An 8,415-nucleotide genomic window follows, 5' to 3' on the forward strand; every position below is an offset into this window, starting at 1 on the left:
CGGGCGGATTGCCTGAGCTCAGGAGTTCAAGACCAGCCTGGGCAACATGGTGAAACTTTGTCTCTACTAAAATACAATAAAAATCAGTGGGGCATGGTGGCATGCACCTGTAGTCCCAGCTACTTGGGAGGTTGAGGCAGGAGAATTACTTGAACCCAAGAGGCAGAGGTTGCAGTGAGCCAAGATTGCACCACTGCACTCAGCCTGGGCAACAGAGCAAGACTCCATCTCTTAAAAAAAAAAAAAAAAACAGCTTATTTAAAGCATAAGTTGGTCATCTGGTCATCTTACATATCACTGAACCTGACACTGCCTTTGCAAAAATTGATAGTGAAACTTAATTGTTTCTAACCACAGAAGCTGTGTTTGCTCATTCTTGGGCATTGGTTCGGCTAACTATGGGAATAATTCAGTTTATAGTTATCACTTGGAAGCAAGGACGGTAATAGTCCCTTCCCAAACTGACCCTCAGGTGACGTGTACCACCTTTGTAAGATGCCTTTTACATGATGAAAGGCCACAAAGTTAGGATTATGGGAGGTACCTGAATTCTGCTAAAATGTAGGTATAAACATTAACCAGTCATATGGAGGTCACAAGATTTGTAATTTCCCTAATTGCTCCTATAGATAACATCACTTTTGTCAAAACCTAAGATTGGTCTTTGAGGTGTTTTTCAGGCTTTTCCAATTGGGCAGACCAGCTCAGGCCACCTGGACTTCTTTTTTTCTTTATTATTTTTTAACCTCCAGTATTCAACCACCTGGACCTCTTCACTGGTACCAGAGAGCTGGCACCACCCGATCCTGTGACCGCCCCCCACCCAAAAACTTATTCAGCTCCGGGATAGTTTTGGACCCTCCTATAATTTCCTCCCCAACCAATCAGCCACACCAATTTCCTAGCCCCTTGCTCCAGATTATCCTCAAAACCCCTAGTCTCCCAGCTTTTCGGGAGACGGATTTGATAATTAACTTCTTCTCTCCCTCTCCCACTTGTTTGACTTGGCTAGCCCTGAGATTATTAAACTCTTTCTTTGCTGCAAAACCCTGCTGTTTTCAGTGCACTGTCTCCTGTGCAGAGGCAAGGTGAAACTGGATGATAACAGACCTAGTTTCCCAGGCCTTGCAGCCCAGGTGTTGTCATTAGGAACGTTTCTGGGCTGGGGGCGGTGACTCACGCCTGTAATCTCAGCAGTTTGGGAGGCTGAGGCCAGTGGATCACCTAAGGTCAGGAGTTTGAGACCAGCCTGACCAACATGGAGAAACCCCATCTGTATTAAAAATACAAAAAGAATAGCCAGACATGGTGGTGCGTGCCTGTAATTCCAGCTACTCCAGAGGCTGAGGTAGGAGAAATCGCTTGAACCCGGAAGGCACGCCATTGCACTCCAGCCTGGGCAACAAGAGCGAAACCTGGTCTCAAAAAAAAAAAAAAAAAAAAAAAGTTTCTGGAAACGAGTACAGGGTTGACTCTGGAGTGAATGGAGACCAGAAAATAAAGGGATTTCTATTTGGTCGGTGGGGCATCAGCATAGAATTGGACTATCACTGCATGCAGAGTTTGCATTTCCCCTTCCAGTTGGCATCCCCTTCACAGACAATTCCAGGGCTTTTAAATTAAGTTACTAAACTTAATTTCGATAGCAGGAATTTTCCTGGATCCAATCGCAGACTTTGCTCCGCCCCAGGGAGATCCTGCTGAGTTGCCTCAACCTCACTGGTAAATATCGCCTCCTTACTCCGGAAAATAGAGATGCGCTGGGAGCCAGAAGAGGAAAACACAGGCCCTGCCCCCTCTTTTTTCCCCTTCCCAATCCGCAGCTTGCTGGGCGCGCCAAGCCCTGACTTCCGCCCTGCGCGTGCCGTTTCCTTCAGACCCGGAAGCAGATCGCACGGAGTTAACCTTGGGCCGCAGCGCGTCTGTAAAGATTAAACTTGGGCTTCGCAGTCCTCTGGTGCTTCCGTACCCGGGATCCGTAGGTTCGTACACCCCTGAAAATAACCCCTCCCCAAGGAAATCACACATCGCCGAGAGAGCCAGGATTGTGTCAATGATTTGGGGGTAAAATCATTCTGAGTCTGAATCCGTCCTGGATCTTTCTCCCTTCAGGTCACTTAGACACGTCTTTCCGTTCAGTGTTCTCGTTTAAAACCTTTTACTGACCCCTCCTCCTGCCCTGCACCACCTAAAGCCCTCACCCACGAGGTGAATTCAGGGTTATGCGGTTCCCCAGCCTCGCCCTCGTCGGCCCCTGTAGCGCAGGGCCGCAGCAGCAGTCCCGGGGAGGCCGCGTCCTCTGCCTGGTCCTAGGATCCTGCAGACCCCACCCCGGCCTAAGGCGCCGTCACCCCCCACCTCCCTCCTCCTCGTGCCAGGCCCTGCTCATCCCCAGGTCTCTTCGCAGTCATTGCTTGTGCGTTGGGGAGGTGCCCGGGGCCTATCCGGTTCCAGCCTGCCCAGCTCCACCCCTTGGAAATGTGCTTCTCCGGGATGCAGGCGTCTTACTCCAAACCCTCCTGTGAATGTGTGGGCTAAAAGGATCAGGAGACAGAGAAAGAGACAGAGAACTGAGAGAGAAGTAGAAAAACGAGAGGAAAGACTGAAGGAAACCTGTAAACACATGGCAAAGTAGACTATGGGTGAGGAATTTACAAAAAGAAGTTAGAACGAAGGAGCTGAGAAAGTAACAGGGAAACAACTGGAGAAATGTAGAAAAAAGCTCGATGTCCAGCAAGATGAAGGACAGCAAGATAAGGAGAGAGCCAGCAAAGGGTAGGCCCCTCAGAGTGGGGAAGAGGAGGGATTTGGAGCCACTGAAGACAGAGCAGGATGATGGTGGGACAGTGAGAGGGGCAGCTGGTGACAAGGAGAGCAGGGGGAGGCCTGGGCATCTGGGGCTGCCAGAGAGTGAGGACAGCGGGTTATAACAGGGAAGAAGGAATTTAACAGGGAGAGCCACGGGCAGCAGAAATAACATGTAGATTTCGGACAATGGAAAGATAGGGGAGAAAGAAGTTGTATGGGGCGAAACAAGTTGCAAGATGGAGGAGAATATATGGAATTGAAGGATTCGAGGGAAGAAGGGGAGAAAGAGCAGGAGAGGAGAGAGGCACAACATAAGGAGCAGAAACCTTGGGGGGGGAAACGGGAAAAAAGAGAGACACAGATGAGAATGAGAGATACCGAGTGAGGGAAGGGAACAGTAATGACGAAAGAGGGGTGCAGATGAGTGGTGGGTTGATTGTATGTGATAATTGTGACATGTTGATTTCTCTCTCGTGATAAATTTAAATTTTGTTTAAATTTGAGGATAAGAATTGCAGGCCAGGCACGGTGGTTTAGGCCTGTAATTCCAGCACTTTCGGAGGCCAAGGCAGGTGGATCACAAGGTCAAGAGATCAAAACCATCCTGGCCAACGTGGTGAAATGCCGTCTCTACTAAAAATACAAAAATTAGCCAGCATGGCGGCAGGCGCCTGTAGTCCCAGCTACTCAGGAGGCTGAGGCAGGAGGCTGGTCTCGAACTCCTGACCTCAGGTGATCTGTCTGGCTCCATCTCCCAAAATGTTGGCTTTACAGGCGTGAGCCACCATGCCTGGTCTTGATTCATTTTTTAATTTTTGTTTTTAATTTCTGTTGTTGAATTGTAGGAGTTCCTTATATTCCTAATCACATATGTAATTTCACAGTTTTTCCCTTGGAATCTTTAGTGTTTTCCACATGTAAGATGATATCTTCTGTGAACACAGAGCATTCTACTTTTCTTTTTCTGCTGCTTGGCATTTGTTTCTTTTTCTTGTCTAATTTCTTTGGTCAGGATTCCAGTAATAATGTTGAATAGAAATAGCAAAAGCAGGCTTCTCTTTCCTGATCTTAGAGGAAGAGATTTCAGGCTTTCACCATCAAGTATGATAGTAACTGTGTGCTATTCCTAAGTGGCCTTTATTATGTTGAGGTAGGTTTCTTGTATTTTATTTTATTTTTTGAGATGGAGTCTTACTCTGTCACCCAGGCTGGAGTGCAGTGAGGTGATCTCTGCTCACTGCAACCTCCACCGCCCAGGTTCAAGCAATTCTCCTGCCTCAGCCTCCCAAGTAGCTGGGAATACAGGTGCAAACCACCGCGCCTGGCTAATTTTTTAGTTTTAGTAGAGACAGGGTTTCACCATCTTGGCCAGGCTGATCTTGAACTGCTGACCTCATGATTCACCTGTCTCAGCCTCCTAAAGTGCTAGGATTACAGGGGTGAGCCACTGCGCCCGACCAGATTTCTTGTATTCTTACTGTGTTGAGTGATTTTATCACAAAAGAATGTATTCACTTTACAAATGTTTGCTGCATCAAATGAGAAAATGATGTTGTTTCCCCCTTTAATTCTCTGAATGTGGAGTATTACATGGATTGATATTCGTGTGTTTTACCATCTTTGCATTCCAGTAATAATTCACATGTCATGGTATACGACCTTTTAATATGCATTTGATTTTAACTTGCTAGTTTGGGGGAGGTGTTCTGAAAATTATTTTCCCCATCCATCGGGGATATTTTTCTATATTTTGTAGTAGCTTTGCCTTGCTTTGATGTCAAGGTAATGCTAGCCTAATAGCATGAGTTTGGAAGTATTCCCTCCTTTCCCTCCTTTTCAGGGTTTGTTTGTTTGTTTGGAGACCAAGTCTTGTTGTGTCACCCAGGCTGGAGTGCAATGACGCGATCTCGGCTCACTGCAATCTCCACCTCCCAGGTTCAAGCAATTCTTCTGCCTCTGCCTCCGGATTAGCTGGGACTGCAGGCACCCACCACTATGCCTGGCTAATTTTTTTTTGTATTTTTAGTAGAGACGGGGTTTCACTGTGTTAGCCAGGATGGTCTCGATCTCCTGACCTCATGATCTGCCTGCCTCGGCCTCCCAAAGTGCTGGGATTACGGGTGTGAGCCACCACGCCTGGCTTTTTGAGTTTTTTTTTTTTGTTTTTTTTTAAGTTTAAGGACGATTAGCTTTAATTCTTCTTAGAATGTATAGTAGAGTTCTCCACTGAAGTTACCTGGTACAGGACTTTTCTTTTGAAGAGGTTCTTGATTATTGATTCAATCTTCCTACAAGTTACAGGTCTGTATCTTTTATATTCATACTAAGTAAGTGTATGTTATGTGTTTCCAGAAATCTATCCATTTCTTCTTTATTTCCTTTGTATAGAATGAGTTGTGATTCCTTTTTGATTTTAGTTTTTTAAGTCAATTTTTGTCAATTTTCTTGAATTTGTCAAAGTATCACCTGTTACTTTCACAACTTTAGTGTTTTCTATTCTCTATTTTACTTCTTTCTCTTTTAGTCTTTATTTCCTGTTTATGTATGTTTTTGTTTAGTTTTTTCTTTTTCTATTTCCTTGAGGTATAAACTTGGGTCATTGATTGGAAACTCTTATTCTGTTTTTATGTAGTCATTTTTAGTTATAAATTTCCTCATTAGGAGTGTTTTTGTTGCATCCCATGAGGTTTGGTGTGTTGTGTTTCCTTTTTCTCCACCCTCCAAGCTGATTTACAAACTATGTCACTGTTTATTTCTTTTTTTTGTTTTTTGAGACGGCGTCTCACCCTGTCACCCAGGCTGGACTGCACTTGCATGATCAGCTCACTGCAACTTCCGCCTCCTGGGTTCAAGTGATTCTCCTGCACAACCTCCCGAGTGGCTGGGATTACAGGCACACGCCACCACGCCCGGCTAATTTTTATATTTTTAGTAGAGACAGGGTTTCACCGTGTTGGCCAGGCTGGCCTCGAACTCCTAACCTGGTGATCTGCCTGCCTTGGCCTCCCAAAGTGCTGGGATTACAGGCGTGAGCCACCACTCCTGGGCTTCACTTTGTCTTTCAGTAATCCCAGTCAAAAGAGACAGAATGCAGTGTCATGCAAATGCCCGACAAGCCAGAACAGTGGATTTAAGTTTTACTCTTTTTTTTTGTCCCTAGAAGAAAATAATGACAGAAGCATGCTGCCCTGTGCCAGGGAGGCAGTGGGATGGAGATGAACAAATTTCCACAAACTTTCCCACCCATTCAGTCCAATTTTGCATCGGTGTTCATTGAATACTACGGCTCCCTTACTGGTTTCCAGACTTTTTTCACAAAGATATTTTTGATGAAAAATTATTTGTTAAGTTGGTGTCTCCATGAGGATATGAGGGCCCAGCATTTGCTAGTCTGTCAACTTGCTGGCTTTACTTTTTATGTCTTATTTATTCCACAGACTGTGTTTAGAGGTCCAGGGATTTATTTCAAATCATATAGGAATTAGCAAAAAAGACACCATTACTTTTATATAAGAAACAAGATTTACCCTCAAATTTTTATATGGCACTGCTATTCATATTTAGCACATTATTGTTTTTCTTCACTAATAGGACCATGCACAGAACTAGGCGGCAATCTCTATCTGGCTTTGTTTTCAGAACACACATCTCTGGCTCAGCATGGTTGCTCATGTTTGTAATTCCAGCATTTTGGGAGGCTGAGATGGGTGGATCACTTGGGGCCAGGAGTTCAAGACCAGCCTGGCCAACATGGTGAAACCCCCTCTCTACTAAAACTACAAAAATTAGTCAGGTGGTGCACGCCTATAGTCCTAGCTGCTTGGGAGGTTGAGGCATGAGAATCGCTGCAACCTGGGGATGGAGGTTGTGCTGAGTCGAGATCACGCCCTTTCTTTCTCTTTCTTTTTTTTTTTTTTCCTCCTTCAGGAGCATGTTTATTGTGTTTGAGATGATCCATCAGGTGCTCTCTGAGCTACAAAGGGTAAAAGGAAATCCTCTTATTACAGACAGACAAAGGTAAAAGGTAAAACACTTTTCACAACAGCATGAACCACATACTCAGAAATAGATCTGGGTTTAATACAAAAGACGTAATTCCTAGTCATCTATAGCTACTTTTATAACTTCATGAAGATAATGAATTAGGCTAAAATGCATTATAGTATTTGGTAGACTTCAGGACCAGTATCCGTAGTACATTACAAAATACATTTTGATATCCCAGAGAAACAAGACTTGCAAGTAGGCATTTTAAATATAACTAATCTATAGCTGCAAAGTTCTACTCTTGATCGCATTTACCTTTTTGGGCAGTCTCCCAGGCTCCAAAGGATAAAAGCAGAGTAGAATCACTATAACATATACACAGAAGTTCATATCGTAAAGGCTATAAAGTTTTGCAGCACAGTGAGAAGATGCCTTCTGCTCCTTCACACTGCATACAAATTATGTGAATTATGTTGTGTATCTCTTGGTCGGCTGTCTGGCTATCCTGTCGTGTCCTGTGCTGTTAGTCAAATACTGAGTGGCTATGCTTCCACCCGAGGATCTGCAGGGTTGCAATCTGTCAAAAGGGAACAAATGGACAGCAAAACCTTTGAAGTAGTCAAAGCGGGACTCCAGTTGTCTTTAAGGATGTCCAGACAGATGACTCCCTGACTGTTGATGTTGCAGTGATAGATTCTGATGTGGAAAGTAACCTTTGGTGGCTTTAATGGATAATCTGATGAAGATGTGATATCCAGAAAAACACACCACCTTCGTATACCGAACCCGGCGGACCACGTGTAGTTGATCTCCATTCACAAATGTTATCTCCTTAGGCCCAGCACTGCAATTAGGAGAAAGATCAAGGGTTATTTCAGCTAGCTCCTTGTGAATTCTTTTAGCACTAGTGGATAACTTAGCAGTGGTTTTGCTAGAGAGTTTGGTGTTTTTCTTCTGCTGGGTGGCAGAAGGTTTTCTTTCCTCATGTTCTTCAGCCTCTGGACCGGCTGGGTCTTGCTGGTCCACATCTGCCACTGCTGGTGCTGGGGCTGTCACCATCGGACCTTTGCCTATCACTGGACATCTTGGTGAAGTTATTGCTTGGAAAACTCGGCCGCCCGCCTGGCCTGTTCACACGCCACTATGGTGTGGGGGAGGGAAAGAGAAAAAAACCCTTCCTTAAGGAAATGGAGGCAGCTGTGGTGGGGGGAAAGGGAAGAGAGGGAAAAAAAGAAGCCGAGGAGGCTCTGGCTGGGGAATGTGGAACACTGAAAGTCAGAGGGAATTATGCAGTCAGATCATACCCATTCTTTCTTAAAGAATTATACTCCTTTTGTATTCTTAAACCTTAAAGATCATGTTTGGGAAGTTTAAAATAAATATTTTTGTGTAATATTTACACATTTCAATATTATTTACCATCTGTACTTAATTGGAAACCTATTGGTCATTATATTTTGTAGATATCTCTTTGAAAAGCATGATGGAATTCTTGTCGACAGAGCAAGGTAATACAGGAGAAGGTTTCTACATAGGGACGTTAGAAAGATATAAAAGTCATCACATTGGAGATTTTTGCTTCCCAGAAATTAAGAAAGATAATCATGACTGAGTTTTAGT

General features: G+C 44.4%; 1 pseudogene across 1 annotated transcript; it reads right to left on the bottom strand.

Moving 5' to 3' along the window:
* Window positions 1-7,263: 7,263 nt before the first annotated feature.
* Window positions 7,264-8,082, bottom strand: LOC105514831 (annotated as a pseudogene). The gene has a single exon (XR_001002230.1). The product of XR_001002230.1 is annotated as a ubiquitin-conjugating enzyme E2 E3 pseudogene (transcript).
* Between the last annotated feature and the right edge of the window lie 333 nt (window positions 8,083-8,415).

This window comes from Colobus angolensis, unplaced genomic scaffold (assembly GCF_000951035.1).
Source record: "Colobus angolensis palliatus isolate OR3802 unplaced genomic scaffold, Cang.pa_1.0 Scaffold25, whole genome shotgun sequence".
NCBI lineage: Eukaryota > Metazoa > Chordata > Mammalia > Primates > Cercopithecidae > Colobus > Colobus angolensis.